The sequence below is a fragment of the Talpa occidentalis genome, unplaced genomic scaffold (genome assembly GCF_014898055.3).
Source record: "Talpa occidentalis isolate TD23 unplaced genomic scaffold, MPIMG_talOcc4v2.1 talOcc4.13, whole genome shotgun sequence".
NCBI lineage: Eukaryota > Metazoa > Chordata > Mammalia > Eulipotyphla > Talpidae > Talpa > Talpa occidentalis.
In genome coordinates, this window is record NW_023601322.1 from 41,711,169 (window position 1) to 41,737,286 (window position 26,118).

The 26,118-nt window shown below is 37.1% G+C and overlaps 1 protein-coding gene across 7 annotated transcripts in view; it reads right to left on the minus strand.

Annotated features, from left to right (window-relative positions):
• The window catches only part of YES1 (YES proto-oncogene 1, Src family tyrosine kinase), a 60,507-nt gene that overhangs the window by 21,853 nt on the left and 12,536 nt on the right, over positions 1-26,118 (minus strand). For 3 of the 7 annotated variants that reach the window (XM_054694159.1, XM_054694158.1, XM_054694160.1), the window contains one exon: positions 6,857-6,981. The exons of the other annotated variants lie outside the window; for them this stretch is intronic. The gene's annotated coding sequence lies outside the window, so the exon portion shown is untranslated. The remainder of the gene's footprint in view (positions 1-6,856; positions 6,982-26,118) is intronic. 7 annotated transcript variants of the gene reach the window in all.

Below are 26,118 nucleotides of genomic sequence, written 5' to 3' on the forward strand. Positions count from 1 at the left end.
ATGCCACAGTGTCAGGAAAACCATGAAGCCAAAAGATACTGAATCCTGGCTTCCTACTTATTAGTGGAGTGATTTTCAAGTGTGCTGATTAACCTCATTGTGTGTGCACTTGAGTTAGTTGAAAAAGGAGGGCAATAATACCACCTACTTCATATAGTTTTCTATGAGGATTAATAACCTTAGTTTATTACAAGATTTAGAAAAAATATGTCACATAGTAGAGGAACTAGCAAAAACTGATTGTATTACTTCTATCTATACCAACACTGTATAGCAGAAATATAATCTGTGCCACATATATAATTGTTAATTTTCTATTAGTCATATTAAAATAAAAAGAAATGGGTAAAATTAATTTTAATATATTTTAATTTAATGTATTTTAATGTATATATTCAATTTATTTATTTTAAATTTTAATTAAATATATTTTATTTAACCCAATATATCTAAAATATAAATATATGACATCAATATAAAAATTTTAATAAAATGTTTTATTCGGCTATCAGAAAAGTCATGACACATTTTTGTTTGAAAAACATAGAACACATATGTCATGACTTTTCTGACAACCCAATATATTCTTTTTGGTACTAACTCTTAGAAATCTGGTGTGTATTTTAAATTTATAGTACATCTCAATTTAGACCAAACACATTTCGAGTACCCACTAGCTATATATGACTAGTGGACAGTGTAGGCTCTATGATTTCTCTACTGACACAGTCCTAGCGCTTACCAAATTTGACCCTCCCTCTCTCCAATTTTATTTCCTACCATTTCCTCATGTGCGTATGTACACACACATACATACACACACACACACACCCTATTTTCTAACACATATGCCCTGTGTTTTCCCATTTTTGCATGCTTTTTTTCCTCCTAAAAGTACCATCTGTCCATGATGCTCTCTTCAGAGCACTCCTTGCTAAAATTCTACCTATTCATCACTCATGGTTATAACAAATACTACTTTTCATAATTGGCAAAGTATCTTTTTCCGTAAAACCACCAATGTGTTTCTGGGGAGACTTTTATAAGGGGCTGTCACCTTATAGGTTGTCCCTACTATCTGAAAGTAGAATGTTCCCATTTGCTATGCTATTTTTTAAGTCTGGGAACACTCAACAATTTCTAGACATAAATTAATGGTAATAGTATTCCCAGGCCCCAAAACAGTCATTTCATTATCTAGTATCAGAAAAGTCTTTTAAAGCATGATAGATATAAAAGTAGAGACCTAACAGGTACATGATTAACTTCCATGGGTGGGGGTGTAAGGATGGGATTTGAAGTATGAACATTGTACGTTATAAACCAAAGTTACCCCAAAAAACCCCAACACAAACTCCTTACCCACCCCCATTTCTATTCTGTTTCCTTTGTCCTTCATTTTCACCTTTTTCTTCACCCAGGAACTTTGTTTAGGTCTTTTCTCCCTATAAGACATCACTCCCTAACTTAACTCCCCTTTCTTCAAAATTCACACCCCTCCGCCCACCAGTTGTCTATTACTACTCTCAGTTTGTTTTCCAGTCTCTTTTTCTTCTTGTGTACAGTCCTACTCCTCATATCCACTCCTTCATCCCTTTCTAATAGCTACAAGACCGATCATCACTTTCAGTCCAATTCCGCTAGCACCCTGGTATGAACACACAGGAACCACCATTGCTGCCCAAAAGAAGAAAAGGAAATAGACATTCAGGGATATAAGCCCAAAAAACACCATCCAAATAAATCCACACAAAGACACACTATACACGTGCATTGCTGAATGTCATTGATATATTCTGAGAAATAGTTGATTTTATCCTAAGGGCATCACAGAGTGCACTTATACTAATCTACATATTACCAATCGCACACCTAGGCTATGTCTTATGGCCTATTAGGATCATGCTCACATCCATTGTTGGGTCCATCATTGACTGAAACATTGTTAAGGGATGCACAACTGTTATTAAAAGTCACGCAGAGGCCTTTAAAAAGAAGCAAGAAAAAAAACTGTGAGAATTTTTTTCAACAGAAACTCTGCAGAGTAGCACAGTAAACTGAAAGTGCGGAAAGGAAAGGACTTCCAGACAAGAATTCTTTACCCAGGGCCTCCCCTGGTGGCGCAGCTGTTGAGCGCTGGGCTGCGAAGCAGCCCGCAGCCTCCGCAGCACCAGTTCAATCCCCTGCCACCAGCGAGGGTCCCACATGGCGTGCAGACCTCTCCTGCTGCCCGCCCGCTGCTCCCCTCAGCAGTGTACTTCAGTCCTTCTGCCTGTTCTGCTCCCCGCTCTGGCTCTGGTGAATTCTCTCACCCTCCCCGCTTCTGACTGTACCCTGTGCTTGTATAAATAAATAAATAGATCTTTAAAAAAAAGAATTATTTACCCAGAAAGGTTCTTTCAGAAATGAGTTTCCCAGACAAGCAAAAGCTAAAGAAGTTCATCACTACTAAAACTTATTTACAAGGAATGTCAAGGGAGTTTTCTAAAGTGAAAAAGAAATGGCACTGACTAAAAACAAGAAAACATGAAGGAAAAATCTCACTGGAAAAGGTAAACATACTTAAAGATCTCAGAGGATCAATCACTTGAAGAGCAAGCACGATGATTAAAACTAGTAAAATTAAAACTATAATAATTACTCAGGTGAAGCATAAATTATAAAGAATGAGAAAAAATTAAAAATGGGAACAAAATGTTAAGTTTTGGAATACAAAAGTCTAGAAGTTTGGAATCTACTCTACTGTCATCTTGCCAGACTCAGTGTATATGTCTTGTTTAATGTTTGTTAAATTTCTGTCTAGAAATTTTTGAAACTTTTAAAAAAATTTATTATTTTTTTATTTTTATTTTTTTAGATTTTATTATAGATTCATGCATATAAGAACCGGGGTACAGGCCAGATGCGTGGGAGGGTGAGAGGATTCACCTGAGACAGAGTGGGGAACAGAACAGGCAGACTGAGGAAATGCACTGCTGAGGGGAACAGCAGGCAAGACAGGAGAAGTCTGCCATGCCATGTGGGATTCTCGCCGGCTGGACCTGGATTGAACACGCACTGCAGAGGCTGCGGACAGCTTCACAGCGCTGCGCTCAACCACGTGCGCCACCAGGGGAGGCCCTTTTTGAAACTATTATAAATAGTATTGTAATGGCATTACTTTATTCCTGTTCATTACTTATATAATTACAAATCACACACATGATACTTATATATTGCTTTGAGTCTGTGTCTTGTGACCCTGCTAAAGTCACGTTAGTTACAGTTGTTTTGTAGATTCCACAGGATTTTCTACATTCATGATCACATGTATAAATGATGAGCTTTTCTTTTTCAAGGTATACATCTTTTTGTTCTTGCCTTATTACACTGACTGGTACCTTTAGTACAATGCTGAATAGAAGTGACAAGAGAGAAAATCTTTGCCTTGTTCCTGATCTTAAGGCAGAAAGCATTCAGTCTATCACCATTAAGTATATTAGCTATAGGATTTTGTTGCAGTTGACCTTCATCAGGCTGAAGAAAGTTCTTTGCTCTTTCTTTGTTTGCTTTGGAAAGAGTGGGCATTAAATTTTTCAAATTATTTTCTGTATCTATTTGTGAATATCTGTTTGACACTCACTTCTCTAGAGTTGTCTTTCGTATTGATTTACAAAATATTCTCTATATTTTCTGAATGAATGAAAGTGTGCTCTGCTTTTCCTCAGATCTAATTCTGTTTCTATTAACTCTGCCTCAAAATCTGACAATATTTCGTTCTCAACCTCTAATCCAACTCAAAGAGGTTCAAACATGGTGATCATCCAATAATCTTTATAAAGTATAACTCTTTTTACTCCTAAAGAGTAAATAAAATCCCAACTCCTTAACCTGGTAATTCAGGTCAACTCCACAACTTTGACACTTGCTTTCCAACTTCCACTTCTAACCTTTTAAAACACAAATTTGGTTATCGGGGAAGTAAAAAAAGCTAATTAGACATCGTGTATAAATTCAGAGGGTAGAGTAGGTCTTTTAAGTAGAGGTACCCAGATATGCCTGTTCTGCTCCACACTCATTGTCTCTGGTGAATCTTCTCACTGCCTGCACCTCAGCTCTTCTGTGCATAAATAAAAAAAAAAAATCTTAAAAAAAATCGTAAGTAATTCAGAATTGAAATTCAGAATTAAAGAGTTAGAAGGGGAGCCTCCCTGACCCTCCCTGACCCAAGGGGTTAAGATGCAACCTATGAAGCTATGTGCAGCCACTGCAGTAAGAGTTCAATCCCCAGCCAGGGAGCTACCTACATGACGCAGCAGACCTCTCCTGACTGGCCCACTTCTCCCCTCAGCAGTGTATTTTAATCAATCCGCCTGTTCTGTTCCCCACTCCGTCTCTGGTGAATCCTCTCACCCTCTGCATCTTTGGACTGTACCCCAGTTCTTCTATGCATAAATAAATTTTTAAAATAAATAAATAAAGAGTACGAAGGGTAAAGATAAGGCCAAAACAGATAGCAACGGAGAACTGAGCCTACCTAGGTCACAAAGATTTTCTATTTTCTTCTATTTAACACAAATTGCTTTAGATATATTTCATTTTTGTTTAAAGAATAAATCTCTGAATTGTACCATGATTCTGACATTCTATCAATACTCCATCATTTGTTTCCCCCAAGAGGGCCATCTGTAGTCAGAGTATTAGAAATATTTGTAGGATTTCTACTTCCTAACTTATTAATTTCATAAGTCAGTTAAGTTTTTTAACTTTATTTCAGGTGGTTTTTTTCCCCCCAGAATTACTTATATTAGAACCTGCTTTGTATTAATATGTTTAGTAGATCTGGAACAAATGTGAAATAATTTTTTTTAATGTATCTGACTCAATCACTAGCACATAACAATGCTGGACAGCATGTGTTAAGGTATTCTGTCTTAAAAATATTTATATTTTGATGGTGCTTTATGTTTCCAAGGTACCTTTTTTATTTTTTAATTTGATCCCCTAATAAAGCTAATTTTGAACTTTTATACATATTTCCCTTTTCCTCAAATTTTACTCATTTGCCAATCATTTACACAGCGATATGCTTTTAAGAGTACAACTTCACACCTCCACAGGTGCACATACCTCACTCACCCCTGACCAAAGTCCCAATGCCAATACCTTATCACCTTCCTCTCCTTTCCCCTCCCTTCTTAAACATTTTAAAATGTACATTATTTCCATAAATAACCAGTTGTGACAGTCTATGCTGTACCCAGCAAGGGGGAAATGCCCTACTTCGGCAGTTTGACCAGATGGCTCCAATTCACAAGTATTTCAAACCTTTTAAAAACCCTGAGAAATAAATTCTTAAGATATGAAATGATCGATTTCCATAGGTCATGGAGCTCTACAGGCCATAAACATAGTTAATGATTTTCCTCTTTTGTTTTTAAGTCCTCTCCCTTTAGTATGAAGTACAAAGGATAGATGGGACAATGAAAGAATAGAAAACATGGAAAAGAGGAAACAGCAAACTACTAAAGGGTACGCACTGTGTCTTTTAAAAGTAAATGAAAGCCTTAATTTTCCAAGAGTCAGAGAAGAATAGAAAATGTGAGCAATGGAAAATTGAGCTTATAATGCTGACTGATTTCAACATTCTACCATCTTTTTTTTTTCTTTAGATATACAATTAACCTATAAATGAGACTGCCTGGTTCCTTGTGGTTTCTTTAACGAAATTTAACATAGGACTGTCTAGAAGGACCTTATGTAAAGCACTGTATGGACACTTAAAGTTTATTATTGTAAATTATAGTAAAAACTTACAATTTAAAGACCCAAGATTAAAAAAAAATTAAATTCAACATAGAACAGATCTGAATTATGAAGATAAAATCTAAAAGTTAATTACCTTTGGCTATTTTAGGTAATTATTAAAAATACTTTGTTGGTAGAAAAGCAGGGTAAAATACTAGGCATGATCTCCTCTACATATCTGATCAACTCTTAAAAAAAAAAGCTGATTTCAGTATCTATATTAAGAATTTTTATCCTCTTAGAGCTTCAGACCTTATGTCCCCCATCCTTTGTCCAGGTTTTTGACATGCAAATTACAGTAAACAATTAGATACTAGTTTCAAGTAATCATGTAAGTTACCAATAATTGCTTCTCAGGTGCTTATGGAGTCTTTGGAGTTTTAAATTTTAAAATCATACCATGTGGCTATTTCTATAATAATGAACATATTCCTTGTTTTAAAAATCCTTTACAGGAAATTTTTGTTCTTATTTTAAAAAATGTTCTCGATTTTTTTGTCAATCACATAACTATAAAATTTTGGGAGAACAGGCTCACTTCCATGAGAACATGTTTTACTTACCACCCTCCACCAAAGTTCCAATGCCTGAGTCTTATAACTTACCCTCCTCTTTTTGTCTCCTTCCCCACCCCCGATGTAACCAGTGTATTCTTCAAAGATTAAGAATTACTTCTGTTGTGCTTTGACAGTTTGTTTTCTTGGTTATTTACATGCCACAAGTGAATGAAATCATCTGGTAATTTTTTCTTGACTTATTTCATTTAGCATAATCACTTCAAGATCTATCCATTTTGGTAGCAGGATACAAAATCAACACACAAAAATCAGTAGCCTTCCTATACACAAACAATAAATCTGAAGAAGAAATCAAGAAAACCATCCCTTTTATTATTGAAACAAAAAAAAAGTGAAATACTTGGGAATAAACCTAACAAAAGAGATAAAGGACCTATACAAAGAAAATTATAAAACTCTGTTAAAAGAAATAGAAGAAGACACAAAGAAATGGAAAGACATCTCCTACTCATGGGTTGGAAGAATTAACATTATCAAAATGCCCATCTTACCAAAAGCAATTTACAGACTCAATGCTATTCCAATAAAAATTTCAATGACATTCTTCAAAGAAATAGAACAGATATTGATGAAATTCATATGGAGCCACCAAAAATCCCGAATAGCCAAAGCTCTCCTGAAAAAAAAAAAAAAGAAGAAGTGAATGGAGGCATCACACTCCCAGACTTCAAACTATACTACAAAGCCATAATTATCAAAACTGCATGGTACTGGAACAAGAAAAGACACATAGACCAATGGAACTGAATAGAAAATCCAGAAATAAAACCCATAGATTTATGATCAACTAATCTTTGACAAATGAACAAAGAATATACAATGGAGAAAAGAAAGTTTGTTCAATAAATGGTGCTGGGAAAACTGGGTCACTACATGCAAAAGAATGAAGCTTGACTACTACCTCACACCATGCACAAAAACCAACTCAAAATGGATTAAAGAACTAGACATATGACCTGAAACCATAAAATACATAAAAGGAAATATAGGTGAAACACTACATGACATACAACTCAGTAACATCTTTACACACACAACACCCAAAGCAGTAATAGTGAAGGCAAAGATAAACAGCTGGGATGACATCAAATTAAAGAGCTTCTGCACAGCAAAAGAGACAATAACAAAAACAAACAGAAACCCCACCGACTGGGAGAACATTTTTGCACACAACACTAACGATAAAGGACTGATCACAAAAATCTACAAAGAGCTGATGAGACTCAACAGAAACAAAGAAAATAATCCAGTCAAAAAATGGGCAGAAGAGCTAAAAAGAAACTTCTCTGAAGAAGAAATGCAAATGGCCAACACAGGCATATGAAAAAATGTTCAACATCACTTGTAATCAGGGAAATGCAAATCAAAACTACAATGAGATACCATCTTATAGCAGTGAGAATGGCACATATTAAAAAAACTAGCAACAACAAATGTTGGCGAGGTTGTGGAGAAAAAGGAACTCTCCTGCACTGTTGGTGGGAGTGCAAACTGGTCCAAACACTATGGACAGCTGTGTGGAGATTCCTCAACCTGCTAAAGATGGGGCTTCCATATGATCCAGCAATTCTACTTCTAGGTATTTACCAAAGGACACAGAATCATTAATTCAAAAGGACACCTGCACCCCTATGTTTATAGCAGCACTATTTACAATAGCTAAGCCATGGAAACAACCCAAATGCCCAAAAATAGATGACTGGATCAAGAAGATGTGGTTCATATACACACTGGAATATTACTCAGCAATCAAAAAAGATAAACTCATGCCATTTGCAGCAATATGGATGGAACTGGAAGGGATCATGATCAGTGAAATAAGCCAGAAAGAGATTAAAAAACTAGACATAAGACCTAAAACCATAAAATACATAGAAGGAAATATAGGCAAAACACTACATGATAGCACATCAAAGACACCTTTACAGACACATCACCCAAAGCAGTGATAGTGAAGGCAAAGATAAACAGCTGGGATTACATCAAATTAAAGAGCTTCTGCACAGCAAAAGAGACAATAACAAAAACAAAGAGAAACTCCACCAACTGGGAGAACATTTTTGCACAAAACACTAATGATAAAGGACTGATCACAAAAATCTACAAAGAGCTGATGAGACTCAACAAAAACAAAGAAAATAATCCAGTCAAAAAATGGGCAGAAGAGCTAAAAAGAAACTTCTCTGAAGAGGAAATGCAAATGGCCAATAGACATATGAAAAAATGTTCAACATCACTTGTAATCAGGGAAATGCAAATCAAAACTACAATGAGATATCATCTTACACCAGTGAGAATGGCACATATTAAAAAAACTAGCAACAACAAATGTTGGCGAGGTTGTGGAGAAAAAGGAACTCTCCTGCACTGTTGGTGGGAGTGCAAACGGGTTCAACCACTATGGAGAGCTGTGTGGAGATTTCTTGACCTACTAAACATAGAGCTTCCATATGATCCAGCAATTCCACTCCTAGGTATTTACCCAAAGGACACAGAAACACCAATTCCAAAGAGCACCCGCACCCCTATGTTTATAGAAGCACTATAAACATTTACAATAGCTTTACAATAGCTAAGCTTTTTACAATAGCTAAGCTTTGGAAACAACCCAAATGCCCAGAAACAGATGACTGGATCAAGAAGATGTGGTACATATACACCATGGACTATTACTCAGCATTCAAAAAAGATAAACACATGCAATTTGCAGCAACATGGATGGAGCTGGAAGGGATCATGCTCAGGGAAATAAGCCAGAAAGAAAAAGAAAAATACTGGATGGTCTCACTCATAGCAGGAATCTAGAAAACTTAAATGAGAGACCAGGAAAAAGAATAACTATAAGAAAGTAAAAATCAAAATCAACAAACAACTATGAACCAGAGACACTCTATGGGGGGTGAGGGTCAGGGAAAGGAGGGATTGGGGTCAAAATAAGGGGGTTGCAATTGTATGGGGAATATAAAAATAAAATTAAAATTTAAAAAAAAAAAGAAAGAAGCCAGATAGAAAAAGAAAAATACCAGATGGTCTCCCTCATAGCAGGAATTTAGAAAACCTAAATAAGGGACCAGGAAAAAGACTAATTATAATAAAGTGAAAATCAAAATCAATAAGCAACTATAAACCAGAGACATACTGTTGGGGGGGTAGGGAGTAGGATTAAAACACAGGGGGGCAGGGAATTGTATGGGGAGTATAACCAAGATGAAAATGCATACATTGTGCAAAAATGAAAAATGATGTAAAAAAATATATAAAATTTAAAAAATAATTAAAAAATCAATTAACTGTAAAAAAAATAAAAAGCAAGATGAAAAAAAAAATCCATTTTGTCCCAAAAGGCACTATTTCATCTTTCTAAATAGCTAAGTAATAGTCCATTGAGTATATATTCCATAAATTCTTTATCCAGTCATCTGCTGATGGGTATTTGGACTTGTTCTGGTTGTACTGGTTTTTTTTTGTTTTTTTTTCGTTTTTTGGGGTTTTTTGAGGAATCTTGATACCATTTTCCATACAGATTGCACCTATTTACATTTCCACCAAAAGTGGGTGTTTCTTTTTCTCCTTGTCCTTGTCAACATTTGTTTCTTCTGATCTTTTTGATATAAGCCATTCTCACAGGGGTGAGGTGATATCATCTCATGGTGGGTCTGATTTGCATTTCCCTTATTGTAAGTGATGTTAAGCATATTCTCACGTGCTTGTAGGCTGCCTGAATGTGTTCTTTGGACAAGTGTCTATTTTGGTCTTTAGCTTATTTTTTGATTTGGTTGTTTTTGTTGGGAGTTTGAGGTCTTCATATATTTTAGAAATTAAACCCTTATCTGCTGTATGGTGTGCAGATAAAGATCTTCTCCCAGCCCACATGTTGCCTCTTTGTTCTTGTGGTGTTTTCTTTCAAGGTACAAAAGCTTTTCAGTTTGATGTAGTCCCATTTATTTTTGTTTCCCTTGCCATCAGAATTAGATCCTCAAATACATTTTTGTGGCTGAGGTCCAGGAGTGCATCTTATGTCAGCAGTTTGGGTATTCAGAATATTTTGTGGTTCCATACAAGTTTTATAGTTTTTTTGTGCTATTTCTCTGAAGAATGTCATTGGGATTTTGATAGTTATTGACCTGAATCTGTAAACCATTTTGGGTGATATGGCCATTTTTTTAAATTTATTCTTTCAATACACTAACACATTTATTTGTTTCTTCTTTTATTTAACAATGTCTTATAGTTTTCAGTGTAAAGGTTCTTCCCTTTGTTAAGTTTACTCCAAGGCAGTTCATCCTTTTGGTGTGACTATAAATGTTATTTCTTAATTTCTGTTTCATCTAGCTCACTGTTTACATACAGATATGCAATACATTTTTGTGAACTGATTTTGAATCCGCTTTAGTATTCATTTGTCATTTCCAGTTTTTCTTTCGTATAATCATTTGGATTTTCTATGTATATATTGCCTGTGAATAGTGATAGTTTCAGTTTCACCTGTTATTTTCCAATGTGGTTTCCTTTTATGTCCTGTCTTGCCTAATTGCTATGGCTAGGACTTCCAATACTATGTTGAATAGTAGCGGTAAAAGTGGACATCCTTATATTGTTCCTGATCTTAGGGAATATGCCTTGGGCTTTTCACATTAAGTATGATACTGGCTGTGAGTCTATCATCTATGGTCTCTATTATGTTGAGAAATTTCCTTTTATTATGACTTTATTGGGTTTTTATATGTGGGTGCTAATGTTTTAGAATGGTTTTTCAGTGACTATTGAAATGATCATGTGATTTTTATCTTTCTATTAATGTCATTAATGACACTGATTTGTGTATAGTGAATCTTGCATATTTAGAATGAATCCTATATGGTCATGATGAGTGATTCTCTTCATACATTACTGATTTGCTTTGTCAAGGTTTTGTTGGGAATCCTTATATCTATGTTCAGAGAAAATAATCTATATTATTCTCTGTGGGTTTTGTCTTTGTTTGGTTTTGGGATCATGGTAATGATGACCTCATAAAATGTGTTTGGGAGTCTCTCCACCTCCTCCCCTTCAATTCTTCTTCTTTTTCTTAAATAAGAGTTTGGAAAAGACAGGTATCATACCCTCTTGAGGGTTTAGCATAATTCACTACAGAAGTCATCTGGTCCTGGGCTTTTGTTCTTAGGAAGAGTCTTAATTACATTTTAAATTTCTGTGCTTATAATTAGTCTGTTTAAGTTATTTCATCCTGGTTCAATCATAGAAGGTTATATGATTCTAAAAATTTGTATATTTCTTCTAGATTGTCCAATTTGTTTGCATACAGACATTCAGAGCAATTTCTTATGCACCTTTGTATTTCTGCTATGTCGATTACAATTTCATCTCTTTCATTTCAGATTCTTTTTTAAAATTTTTTAAGATTTATTTATTTATGCATATAAGAAGTGGGGTACAGGCCAGAGGTGAGGGAGGGAGAGAGGATTCACCAGAGACAGAGTGGGCAGCAGAACAGGCAGACTAATTGGAAACACTGCCGAGGGGAGCAGTGGGCAAGACAGGAGAGGTCTGCTGTGCCAAGTGGGTTGCTCTCTGGCTGTCACGGATGGAAATTGTGTTGCAGAGGCTGCCGATAAGTTTCATAGTGCTGTGCTTATTCCCTTGCACCACCAGGGAGGCCCCCAATTCAGATTCTTTTTATTGGGATTTTCTCCTTTTATTAGTGAGTCCAGTTACAGATTTATTAATTTTGTTCATCCTTTGAAAGGACCAGCTCTTGGTTTCAATGAACTTTTGAACTTTTTTCTATTTTGTTACTTCTGCCAGAATTTTTACCATATCTTCCCTTCTACTGAATTTTGTTTCATTTGTTCTTTTCCTAATTCCTTCAAATGTGAATTTTTTTAATTATTTTTTAATTTTTAGTTTTTAATATTAACCCAAAGCTCTTTAATTTTCCCCTAATTCTATGACATTTACTTTATTTCCACCACACCTGTGGTGTAACAAATCTCCTGTTTCAACATATGCTTTATCAATGCATTTAAAATGTAAACATTTAATTGGCATGTAAACCAAATATGTAATTGTAAACAAGAAATTAAAGCAGCATAACACAAAGCAGTTTAACCCAAAGTTTTAAACTGTTTCCTTCAAAATTTTAGTTGCCAAATGTTAAAAGACTTCCATTTTAACTTACATTAGGAAAATTCTGTCCTGTCATCAAGAATGAAATGAGTTATGGTTTTGGAATGTACTAGATACTTACAATATGCCCAAATCAAATAATGCTTGTTATTCAATTTTTTGAAGCTTTTGTTTCATTCAAAATCAATAACAATATATTTTCCTGGATAGCTACTAGGTAAAAGGATATGTGAAGTATCAATTTTGCCTTTTAAATAAGGCTTGTTTTTCTTCTAAAAATAAGTCTACAGAATAATGGTAATTATACAGTCTAATGGAAAAGACAAGCAATGATTTCTAGCAATTTGTTGAAAGAGAACATGTTTTTACTAGGAAAAGTCCCTCAGGTCTTCTGAAATATCAAAACTACAGGCATTCTCTTCCAGAAACATAAAAGGGAAAGATCAGTTCTATTTTGTCAAAATATCCATTCTTTATAGGAGAGTCAGAGGCTTGCTGCTACTGTTGGAGGAAAGGATGTTCTGAACAAACTCCACGAATAGGTTTTATGGCCCACACCCCCACCCCAAAACCAAAGAGCTCCAAGACACCAAGGACTATAAATCCTATAATGTCATCACCACCAAACGGAAGACTGCTGGGAACTGAGGGTGGAGTTAAGCAGCCAGGTTTGGTATATAATCTGACATGTGGGTCTTGGGGTTTTTTTTGGCTGGCTTTCAGCATGTTAATGGGGTTCCAGCTCAGCGGAACTGGTAGGACACATTCACCAATTTATTTCCCTTTCTTTCTCCCTGAGTTAGTCATTTCTTCATTTACCTTTCTTTTGTAAATAAACCCTTTATTAACCTTTTTTGTGCTCCTGCAGTTGAGTCTTACTGTAAGTCCCTTTTAAAGGTGCGGGTGAGGACACATAGTCATGCAACCCATTTTACATCCAGGTTGCCCTGTAACAGTTCAACTACCTACTACTGGGTATCCACTGGAACATCTTCCACGATTCTTGAAAATTATCATGTTCAAAATATCATTTTTCCCATCAAAACTTACTCTTTCTTATTTGTCACTACTGTCTTAGTAAATGTTAAGGACAAAGTCCAATCTATCCTGCAGACTTGCCTTAGTCAAAGTCCTGAGGGTTATTCTTAACTTGTACCCCTTCCATGCCCTATACATCCAATCATTCACAAAAACCTGAATACACTACCCTGTGATCTCCAAAATTCTTCCACTTCTCCCTCAACTAATCACTACTTCTCTAAGCTACTAATTATTTTACTGTCTGGATTATTGCAAAAGTTTCCTTAACTGACCTCCATACCTCTAGCATTACAGTTTTTCCAGTCTTCTTTGGCTGTAGTATGAAGAATGTGTTTTCTTTCTTTTTTTTTTTAATTCTATGCAGCTAATTTTTTTTTAAGATTTATTTATTTATTTATACAAGCACTGGGTACAGTCTATAGTGAGGGAGGGTGACAGAATTCACCAGAGCCAGAGGGGAGAGCAGAGCAGGCAGACTGACAAAATACACTGCTGAGGGGAGCAGCGGGTGGCAGGAGAGGTCTGCATGCCATGTGGGACCCTCGCTGGCAGCCAGGGATCGAACTGGCGCTGCAGAGGCTGCGGGCAGCTTTGCAACCCAGCACTCAACTGCTGCGCCACCAGGGGAGGCCCAAGAATGTGTTTTCTAAAATGAAAATCCGAGCCTCCCCGGTGGCACAGCGGTTGAGCGCTGGGTTGCGAAGCTGCCCGCAGCCTCTTCGTCAGTCTGCCTGTTCTGCTTCCCACTCTGTCTCTGGTGAATCTTCTCACCCTTCCGCGCATCTGGCCTGTACCCTGGTTCTTGCATAAATAAATAAATAAATCTTTAAAAAAAAAAAGACTACTCAATCTTCAGGTTTCATTGGCTTAAATGATCAAGGGAAATATTCCCCAATCTCTCAAAGGCTCTTAGAGCACATTTTATTCCTTCTCCACAGCATTTATTGCACTGAGTTGTTGTTGCCTGTTTGTCTCTATCCTTCTCTGAACTGTAAACTTTGGAAAAGCAAATTTTTGCCTATGTTATAGTATGGACTAGAGTCCAGTCTATAGTTGATGGGCTCTAGTTAGTAAGAAGAATCGACTTTGGAGTTAATACTACCTTGCATTCCTGGTACTGGCTATCAGCTACCTTGATTTGATCAAATTACTTAATTTCTCCTAAAATCCAAGTTCCCTCAATTCTTTCTGAGGAATAATAAAATTTATCCTGCAAGATTGTCAAAATCAAATAATACTGTGCATAGAGCAGTTAACAAAAGCAAGTGTTTACTTTGGTTGATTCTTCTGGTTACAGGACAGAATGTGGCCAGAGGTAGCTTTAGGAAAAAAAAAGGAAATTTTTAAAAAGCTTATAGGAGTGTCTCATGGAATTCAAGGTCATAAGAATAAACTAGAACCAAGAACCCAAGTCATAGAAAATTAGTTTGTTCATGTCCACTTTTGGTCCTTCTCTCTGGCCCCCTCCCCTCCCTACCCATTTATATTCCATTCTCTTCTATCCCTTTGATGTTGTTTGTCTCAGTCTCTCCCCATCTTTTAGCTCTTACAGGTGACAGAATGGCATTTTTGATTCTACTTCACATGACAGAACATGGCTGCCAATATAGATCCAGTTAGGATCTTCATTTTTAGACCTACACAGAGGGATTCTAACTATCAATTCCAAATTCCTAAAGGATTCTGTTTGCTCAGATTGTGTCAATTGCTCTGCCTCTGGGTCAGTACTCTACAGCCAAGAGGTGGTATTACCACCGGAACAAGGCAAATCTTCCTTTAAACATGAGATGGTGGTGAAGGTCTTAGAGAATGAGGGAGTCTGAGCAATCAAAACTCTTGGGACTTACTACTGCATCCGTTAAGTAAAAGTAACATTTCAAGACATTAATGGGTCATTTAACAACAATAAGAAATATATCAGTAACTAATCAAATTTTAAGTTACAATTCTTTGATTCTATATTTTACATGTATGGAAAAGTGTGATATCAACATGAAATATGTTTAAAAAAAAAAACTCTATTTTTAACTTCCTGGACTTCTGGTCTTAATCTATCATGAAAATAGACTTAAATGTAAAAATTCTTTTTACAAAGGAAAAGTACTTAAGGATATTCTGAGGAAGATTTTAAAAATTACCTGACATTTATCCAGAGATCCCATAAGAAAGTTGGGAAGTGGGCCTCCCTGGTGACGCAGGGGTTATCAAGCTATTGCCAGCCACTGCAGTACAAGTTCTATCCCTGGCCGGCCAAGGAGCAACTCACATTGTGCAGCAGACCTCTCCTGACTCGCCCGCTGCTCCCCTCAGCAGTGTATTTCAGTAGATCTACCTGTTCTGTGCCCCACTCTCTCTGGTGACTCCTCTCACCCTCCTCCGGCTTAAACCCTGGTTCTTGTATGCATAGATAAATAAATCTTTAAAAAAAAAAAAAAAAGCTGGGAAGAGATCTCAAAAACTCTCTTTAGGGGCCTCCCTTGTGGCACAATTAAGATGCAACCTATGAATCTACTCGCAGCCACTGCAGTATGGGTTCGATCCCTGGCCAGGGAGCAACCCACATGGTGCAGCAGACCTCTCCTGACTCACCCACTGCTCCCCTCAGCAGTGTATTTCAGTCAGTCTACCTGTTCTGTTCCCCATTCTGTCTCTGGTGAATCCTCTCGCCCCCTGCACCTCTGGCCTGTATCCCAGTTCTTGTATGCATAAATAAAATAAACCTTTAAAAAAAAAACTCTTTAAATTTTTAGTGCACTATCTTTTCCCAAACTGAACAAAAAAAGAAAATCTTAAGTAAAAAGAAGCATATAAGAAAAATCATGTAGTTTTTGCTAGTAATAATATGGATGCAATGTTATAGCAAAATCAACCCACAACTTAGTTGAACTGGAACAAAATAAATCAGTGAGGAATCAGTTAACCCTTTGCACTCCGAACCATTCTGGACATTGGCTACCAGGTACTCGACGCTACTTTGCAGCAGAAACGTGCATTCACAGACCCTTGTATTATTTAGTATAATTTTGGAACCAAGTAACGTATTATAATGATATTGGACTTATATGAATTGGGTGACATCGAGGAATGTATATTTGCAAAAAAACCAATATTTTATTGTTTATAATTTTGTACAGTATGATAAGTTTTGTAACACTCCCCAATATGCATTGCAGGCTGATTAATGCATGTTTGACATGTCTGTATAGAGGTCTATCTGGAGCTCATCTTCACTACCACTTGTGTCATGAGACTCATTCGTGGTTGGACGCTTTGCCATTGTTCTAATAAAAAAAAATGAATAAATGCATGGGTTAAAAATTTCTAATTGTTATTACTAACTGACAAGATGATATTTACCAAAATAGCTTTCACCAAACAATTTATTCACTAAAAAAATAATCACTTTTCCTATTTTCTCCTCGTTAGATCTACGTGCACTGCTCGAAGCTTCAAACCAAAATGAGCTCAGCTTTGAAAATCTTTTCCTCCAGATGTAGACTTGTTTATTTGTAATTATATATCTCACTATACAGTGTGTGCTATGTTCGAAAACCGACCTTTCTTCTACAAACTCCCCTTATCGCTCTTTTCAAGTGGCGTCGCGAAGTGCTCGGACCGTCGTGAGCACGCATCTCACGTTCTCATGCGACACAAAACCCGCTGACATTTCTTGTCTATATCTTAGTAATTTTACGATATTTTGATTTAATTTCTTGTGCCATTTCAAGATAAAACTTCAGGGAAACATGCATGTCTCAAAAAGTTGCATTGAAATAACTCAATTCCCCGTAATCACTAATAAATTGCAATGTCCCCTGAGAGGGAACATCCAAGTGATATGCTAGAATTCTGATGTCCCCTGAGAGGGGACAGCGGAGTGCAAAGGGTTAATACCTGCCTTCCTAACCCCATATACAGATTTTCCTAAGTTTTTTTATGTATCACATGGTAGTTCATTTTTGCCTTATATTAATATTTTTAATGCACAATTAATACTAAATGTTTCTTAATTTTTTTCTTTAAGGATAACAAAACAAGTGTGGTAAATTATTGACTGAGTCTTCCAAATTTTATATAGGCAAAAATACATTGTTGTGAGTTGTATCTGTCACATACATGGTCAAAACTTCTTATAATTCTAATTGTCCAGAGGGAAATTACTAAGTACAATTTCTAATATCCTTTATAAGCAAGTCTTCTTTTTAACTGCAAATTTCCTACATGTTTGCCCCATTAAAATTTAAACAGAAGTATATTAAGTATAAAGGTGTTGACAGCACTAACATTTAATTATGACAATAACCACTGAAGACATACACTATTAATATGTCCATTTACAAATGAGGAAACAGGCCTGAAAAGTAACTTGTTCTATGTTATAAAAATAGTGACAGCCATGAACTCAGGTGACTGTTTCAGTGTTGCCCATTTCTATTTTAACAAATTACCTATTATCTATTCCAATAGTTTCTAGGCAACTTTCTCTGGTCTCATGGGCTAAAATCAAAGTTTCACCAGAGATGCAGTCCCTTTGGAGAATGAGAGAAAATTGGTTTTCTTGCCCTTCCTGCATTCCCTGGCTCATGGACTCATCTCCAAAACCAGCAACATTATTTATCTCTAGCCTTGTTTCTGTCATTACATTTTTTTTTTTTTTGGCCTCTCCAACATTCCTCTCTTCCACTTTTTAAAACTCTTGTTAGTGGGGCCTCCCTGGTGGCACAGGGGGTTAAGATGCAACCTGTGAAGCTCTCCCCAGCCACTGCAGCATGAGTTTGATCCCCGCTCCCCCCGAACGCCCCCCACCTTCGTCCAGGGAGCAACTCGCCTGCTGCTACCCTCAGTAGTGTATTTCAGTCAATCTGCCTGTTCTGTCTCCCACTCTGTCTCTGGTGAATCCTCTCACCCCTCCCCGCCCCCCACATTTGGACTATATCCCAGTTCTTGTATGCATAAATAAATAAATCTTTAAAAGAAATAAAACTCTTGTTACTACTTTGGGCCTACCTGGATAATACAGTCTGATCTCCCTACTTCAAAATCATTTTATTAGCAACTTTATTTCCATCTGCAGGCCCTGTAACCTAATATAATTACAGGACACTTATATTCTGCCTTCTACAGTGCCCATACCTGTAGTCAATATACTACCTAAAGTTATGATGATTTCTTAGGACTGTAAGCAAATTTTGGCTCAAAATATGTCATGATTTAAAGTATGTACTAAGCAATATAACTTTGCTAAATTAAGAAAATGGCTTAATTGATTTAATTTTCAAAATAAAATATAAATGGTGAGTCAACCAAGTTAATAATGTACTTATCTTAAAGGAAAATAATCCAACAAGAAATATTATCTTTCTCTTCCCTTACTAAGCTTTGGAAATACTAGCCTTGGGGTATATAAAACAGAACACTTAAAGCTGGTCTTGTTCTAAGTAATTGGAAGGAGAGAGAAACACTGCAAAAGAACTGGCTACTGGTAACAGAGAACGTAGTTGGCATCATGACCAGTGTGTTCAGATGAAACTGTGGACCCAACTGTTCTTCAAATGGCCCCCATCCATTTTCAATGGGAGTTGGGTAGGAAGTTGTCTCAGCAGAGCAATTACCAAATATCATCAATTCTCAAAAATGAGAGATTTGGAATTGAGTGGGGGAGTAGGGGCACATGTAGGAGAGCTAAGAAAATCTGAAATAACATCTTTGGTTACTGAAGTTAGCCCAAAGACATTCTGCAACATTCACTACTATAAAAATGTCATCATTAATAAATCCTCATTAACACAGGTTTTGTGTTTGCAAATTAGCCTGCCTACTAATATTTATTTGTCATCCCCCCATCCTCTCTCACCCTCCCAACCCCAATCAATGCTTATGGAACTTTTGTTGTCATTTGTAGATAGGCACAGAGCTGGGAGAATATGAGCTGACAGGTTGACATGACCCAAACGAGGCTCATATACTATTAGCAAATGTCCTTCCCATGGTCTATTTAGTGCCACTTGTTTTTGCATTTTTGTACTTTTACTTGGTGATGTCACTATTTAAAAGGTCCCCAGGTATAAGTGCTCAAGTGCTGTCTAGTGCTTCTAAGCACAAGACAGCTGTGGTGTGTCTTACAGAGAAAATACGTTAAATAACTTTTCACCCAGAGATTGCATTACATTGCTGCTTGTGAATCAACATTAATGTATTAATAATACATATTAAATAAGGTTTCTCTAAACAGAAGCATACATAGAACAAGATTAGGATATTGATTAATAAATTGACAAAAATGTAACAATAGACTTCCAGGAAATTAGCTAACCTTGTATTTCCACTAGAAGTAACAGTTGCATATTCACTCATTCTGTGTTCCTGGTAACTTTTGAGAACATGAATACTGCATATAATGAGAACTAATTATAGATGAAAATTAAAAAAAACCACATTTCTGTTAGAGGAACAATAAAGAACAAACCCTAATCCCCTGAATGACATCAGGAATGAATTCCATCCCCTAAAGTCTTTACAGACACCCTCCCCTCTCCATGCCTATTAGATCGTAGGTGTCCCAGGACTACAAATCCCAGCATGCCATGAACCTGACTTCCTGAACACAGGGTCACTGAGAATGAGGCGTGGATTTCAGTGGCCATGCTTGGCTTATAAGCGAGTTCATGCATGCTCATGTGTTCTTGTTTTTCCAGCTATGACTTGCTGAAGGAAGGAAACATATGTAGGAGAGCTACATAAAAGAGATACCTGGAAAAGACAGGTGGGTAACAAAGACATGGAGAAATTGCTCCTGGTCCTTGGCAGATACAATGGTAGGCATTATTTCTATATGGTATACTTTGAAATTTGAGTCTTTCCTTCTGTTTCAACACTCTGGGACTTGCCTTACCCCGTTCTTGAGGTTTTCCTCCAAAAAGTATCTTAAACTTGTGGCAACCCTGCTTCAGATTCAGAATGTGTGGCTGGGCATTTGCCCATGAGGGGATAGCTAATTTGGAGGGTTTCACTAGGAAGCTATTATTAGGAATATTCTTTCTTCTCTTCTCCATGCACACCAATTCTATTAAAAATTGTTCGCATGAAGAATCTGCTTTCTTTGCCTATGTGTATAATGGATAGCTAAACCCCTTTCAGAGCCTGTACCCCTTGACAGTCTGGGGTTCCTTGGTAACCCTCAGCCACATAATAACACTTTCATAAGTGAGTCAAAGTTAGGCTTTTTGAAATTTGTGATACTGTCAAATATTTGTGTGTAATACTGGATTAAAAAAATCTAAAATGATGTACTTTTGAAACGTTTTGCCCTAAATAGGAAAGTATTGAATCTGCTACCATATAGTTATTGATTACAAACAAAAATCAATAATGTGAGCAAACTGAGTATAGTTACGAAATTCATATTTTATATATCTATGTTAAAAATAAAATGGCTTAAGGGCCTCCCTGGTAGCGCAGCGGTTGAGCACTGGGCTGCGAAGCTGCCTCCAGCCTCTGCAGCATGGGTTTGATCCCCGGGTTTGATCCCCAGCTGCCGGTGAGGGTCCCACATGGCGCACAGACCTCTCTTGCCACGCCCGCTGCTCCCCTCAGCAGTGTTACTTCGTCAGTCTGCCTGTTCTGCTCCCTGCTCTGTCTCTGGTGAATTCTCTTACCTTCTCGTGCTTCTGACTGTATCCAGTGCTTGTATAAATAAATAAATCTTTAAAAAATAAAATAAAATGGCTTAAAACAACAGAAAAAGTATTCTCTCATAAGTTCTGGAGGCAAGAAATCCAAAATCAAGGTGTTGGTAAGGTTATGTTCTCTCTGAAAGTGAAGAGAACTCTTCCTCCGAGTTTCTGACTGTGGCTGGCAATCTTTGGGGTTCCTTGGTTGACAGCTTTACTCTAACATCTGCCTCTACTGTCACATGACTTTCTCCCAAATGTTTGTCTCTAATGGCATTTTCCTCTTCTTATAACATATTGAAATAGAGCCACCTTAGTATGACTTTAGCTTAATTGCATATCCAAAGACCCTATTTCTAAAAAAAAGTTCATATTCATGGGTACTAGTGTTAGGACTTAAACTATCTTTCAGGGGAACACAATTTAACCTACAATAACTGCATATCAGATAACAATATTACAGTGATGTTAAACTTTCTGAATTTGATAACTGGACTGTGTTGTATAAGAAAAGGCCTGTTTTTAGGAAATATACCCTGAAGTATTTAGAATGAGACATGATGCTTACAGCTAACTTTCAAATGGTAATGGGGGTGGAAAACACCCATACCCACGCATGCTAGGAGGGAAGATAAAATACAGTTTGGCAAAAGTGTTTAACAACTGGTAAATTGGTGGATCTAGGCCCTCAAGGAGTACTACTATTGCCAATTCTTCTGTAACTTTGCAATTATTTCCAATTAACAAGTTTTTTTTTTTATTTTTTTCCAGTAGAAGTGGTTTTATTTTATATATTTTTACATCATTTTTCATTTTTGCACAATGTATGCATGTTTATCTTGGTTATACTACCCATACAATTCCCACCCCCCTTATTTTGACCCTAATCCTTCCTCTCCTCCTTCCCCCTACAGTGTGTCTCTGGTTTATAGTTGCTTGCTGATTTTGATTTTTACTTTATTATAATTAGTCTTTTTCCTGGTCCCTCATTTAGATTTTCTAAATTTCTGCTATGAGTGAGACCATCTGGCATTTTTCTTTTTCTTTCTGGCTTATTTCACTGAGCATGATCCCTTCCAGCTTCATCCATATTGCTGCAAATGGCATGAGTTTATCTTTTTTGATTGCTGAGTAATATTCCAGTGTGTATATGAACCACATCTTCTTGATCCAGTCATCTATTTTTGGGCATTTGGGTTGTTTCCATGGCTTAGCTATTGTAAATAGTGCTGCTATAAACATAGGGGTGCAGGTGTCCTTCTGAATTAATGATTCTGTGTCCTTTGGATAAATACCTAGGAGTGGAATAGCTGGATCATATGGAAACTCCATCTTTAGCAGGTTGAGGAATCTCCACACAGCTCTCCATAGTGGTTGGACCAACAAGTTGTTTTTTTTAAACCAAACACAAGGGCCTCCCTAGTGGTGCAAGGGGTTAAGACTCAACCTATGAAGATATCCACAGCCACTGCAGCACAAGTTTGATCCCCGGCCAGGGAGCTACCCATGTGCGTAGCTCCCTCCCACTGCTCCCCTTAGCAATGTATTTAGTTCATCCGCCTGTTCTGTTCCCCAATCTGTCTCTGCTGAAGCCTCTCAACCCCCACCCCACCTGTGGACTGTACCCCAGTTCTTGTATGCATAAATAAATAAATCTTTAGAAACAAAACCAGGCCTCCCAGGTGGCGCAGCAGTTGAGTGCTGGGTTGCGAAGCTGCCCGCAGCCTCTGTAGCGTCGGTTCGATCCCCGGCTGCTCCCCGGCCACCAGAGGAGGGTTCCACATGGCGCGCAGACCTCTCCTGCCACCCACTGCTCCCCTCAGCAGTGTACTTCGATCCTTCTGCCTGCTCTGCTCCCCGCTCTGGCTCTGGTGAATTCTCTCACCCTCCCGTGCTTCTGACTGTACCCAGTGCTTGTATAAATAAACAAATAAATCTTAAAAAAATAAAAACAAAACCACACACAAAATATTACTATGAATAAGTTTAACAGAAAGTGCTCTGTCTATATTAAGAAAATAAAACTATGGAGAGCACATTTCTATTATCTAAATGAAATGCTGCCTGGTCCATGAATTGTTGAATAATAATTATATCTCTAAATTTACCCAGTTGAATTTTTGAAACAGATTTGGTGGCAGCAGTGGGATCCAAAGTGAACTCCTATGGCACCAAAGAACAAGAACAAAGGTGTGGCATACCCCAAATGTTTTGAGTTCTTTCTCACTGTTTTCAAGGGCCATTCGCTTGACTCTGGAGCAGGATGAGGAGATGTGGGATTCCACTGTTACTTGGACAGTGCCCTTTAAAGGGTCCTTGGCTGACCAACAAAGGGATACTTGGTTTGTAAACAGCAGTTTCATGATGAATAGACAACATGCTACTTGGGAGGCAGTCACTCAGACTGAAAGATTAAGTAAGTCTTCCATATCCCAATTCAAGGGATTCTGTAGGTCACCCTCTGAAGGCTAGTAACTGGGTACTCTAGAAGTGTCATCAGAGGAAGACAGCGCTGGAGCCCCACTGGGAGACACCTTACTAAGTACTCCTGACTACTGACACTGTGGCAAATATGGAAGGCAGTGAGCCTTTGATACGCATATCCCAGTTAAATAAAGGTCCACCTCACATCTGGTCCCGTACAGAGGCTAGAGACCTATGAATCAAATGAACAGTAGTGCACATTGACTAAAGACTACATCCACCCAACATGCTGAATCAGGAGTTAATATCTGACCTCTCTTTCTTCCCTTTATTCTGACCATTGGCCTGAAGTATCCCTATCTCCCAGATCACTACTAAGGAGGGATGAATTCCCAGACTTGCATTTATTATGATGTTGGTGATCCTATAGTTGTGCCTGTCATAAACTTATTCACGATCTCCAATGCTTCAGTTTCTCTGGAACAAACTCAGCCCTCTCTATGATCAGATACCCTAAAGCTGTGAATCCTTTCTGGTTAACAACCCCAAACCTGGGGAACATTATGTCTAGGCTCTATACAAGAATGGGACACAAGGCAAGGGTAGCCAAAATAAGCTGTGTAGTCTACAAAAAAAGAAAAAATGAAACTGTTAGATACAAACTCAATGAATTCATCACTTATTTTTAGATGGTAAGATCCATTATTATAAAGATTTACTTCTTAAATAAATCTAAATAATTAACAGTATCTAAATCAAAATCACAATGAAGTTCACATGGAGAGGGCAGATATGTAAGAACAGTCAATAAATTTTTGAAAATTAAAAAGGAGATATACCCTGCTAGGAATCACAAGACATGGTTCAGAGCATAGGCTCCAGAGTTAAAAAGCTGGTTACAGTTGTAGCTTGTAACTTGAATAAATGTAACATCTTGAAACCTATTTTTTCACCTGTAAAAATAAAGATATTAAGAATACCTAACTCAGTGCTCACTTTGGCAGCTATATACCAAAGTTGGAATTAACATGGCAAATCTCTTATGCAGAGATGAAAAATTCATGAAATGCTCCTATATTTGGGGGGGAAAACAATTCATTAAATAAAATGGCTATATGTCAGAACATCTACAGCAGATTTTCAAAAGAAAGGAGATCTAATAAATACACAGGGCTTTGTGCGAAATGAATGAGTTAAAATATTTATCTCTGTGACATGCACACAGGCACAGGTTAGGTCTTTCTGTTGTTAACATGATCAAGATCATCACCAAGCTATGTGGTATTAACATAGAATAAATGAGTAAATATCTGGAAAAGAGAGAGCCCAGAAACAGGACTGAGATTTCAAGAATTTATTAATGTTAAGGTGAAAGTCTGAATCAGTGGAAAGGACAGATTTAATAAATAGCACTGTTGAGCTCTATCAGCTGTATCACACGCCAGCTATATGTTACTAGGAAAAACACGAATTGGATTTTTTTTTTTAGAGATTTATTTATTTATGCATACAATAGCTGGGGTAAAGGCCAGAGGTAAGGGGGGTAAGAGGATTCACCAGAGACAGAGCAGGGAACAGAACAGGCAGATTGACCAAAGCACACTGCTGAGGGGAACAGCAGGCGAGCCAGGAGAGGTACACTGCGCCATGTGGGCAGCTCCCTGGCGGGCTGGGTGGGGGATCAAACTCGTGTTGCAGAGGCTGGGGACAGCTTCATAGGTTGCGTCTTAAACCCTTGTGCCACCAGGGAGGCCCACAAATTGGATTCTTATTTCACAACAAATACAAGCATAAACTTCAGAGTAAAGAGCTAAATTGTTTGCAATATAAAATGAAAACAAAAACTATAAATAGAATTTTTAAACAATTATGCTGTAGAAAAGTACTCTTAAAACTCAAAATCCAGGAGAGGAAATTATTTTTAACTTATTTTTGAGATAAAAGAAAATATTAGATAAAATTTGACAAAATAAAGATCAGCAGAAATATGGGAAAGCATCAGCAACATATGCACAAAAAAATTAATAGCCTTACCACACAAAAAAATCCCTAAAAATCTGAAAGAAAATTAAACAACCCAATAGCAAATCTGGCAAAGGTTATAAGCAAGCAGTTCACCACACGGAAAGATGTACAGTACCCTTCAACTCAAAAAGCAAGTTATAATAACTTCAAGGAATCCATATTAAACATACAACTAACAAAAATAAAACAATGTTCACAGATTTGGGATAAACAAGCATGCATACACATTCTAGTTCAATCTTCCTAAAATAGAAATACATACAAAGTTTTAAACCTGTTAATATCCCTTGCTCTGAATATCATGAAAAAGATAAGGCAAAGTCTATCGTGACATTAGAAGACTTAATTACAAAAAGGAGAAAATACAACAAGCCAAAAAAAAAAAAGAAGAAGAAGAAGAAAACAAAAAAGAAGAAGAAAAAGTATAACTGTAGACTCTTACAGTTGGAAGGAAAATCAGCTTCTCA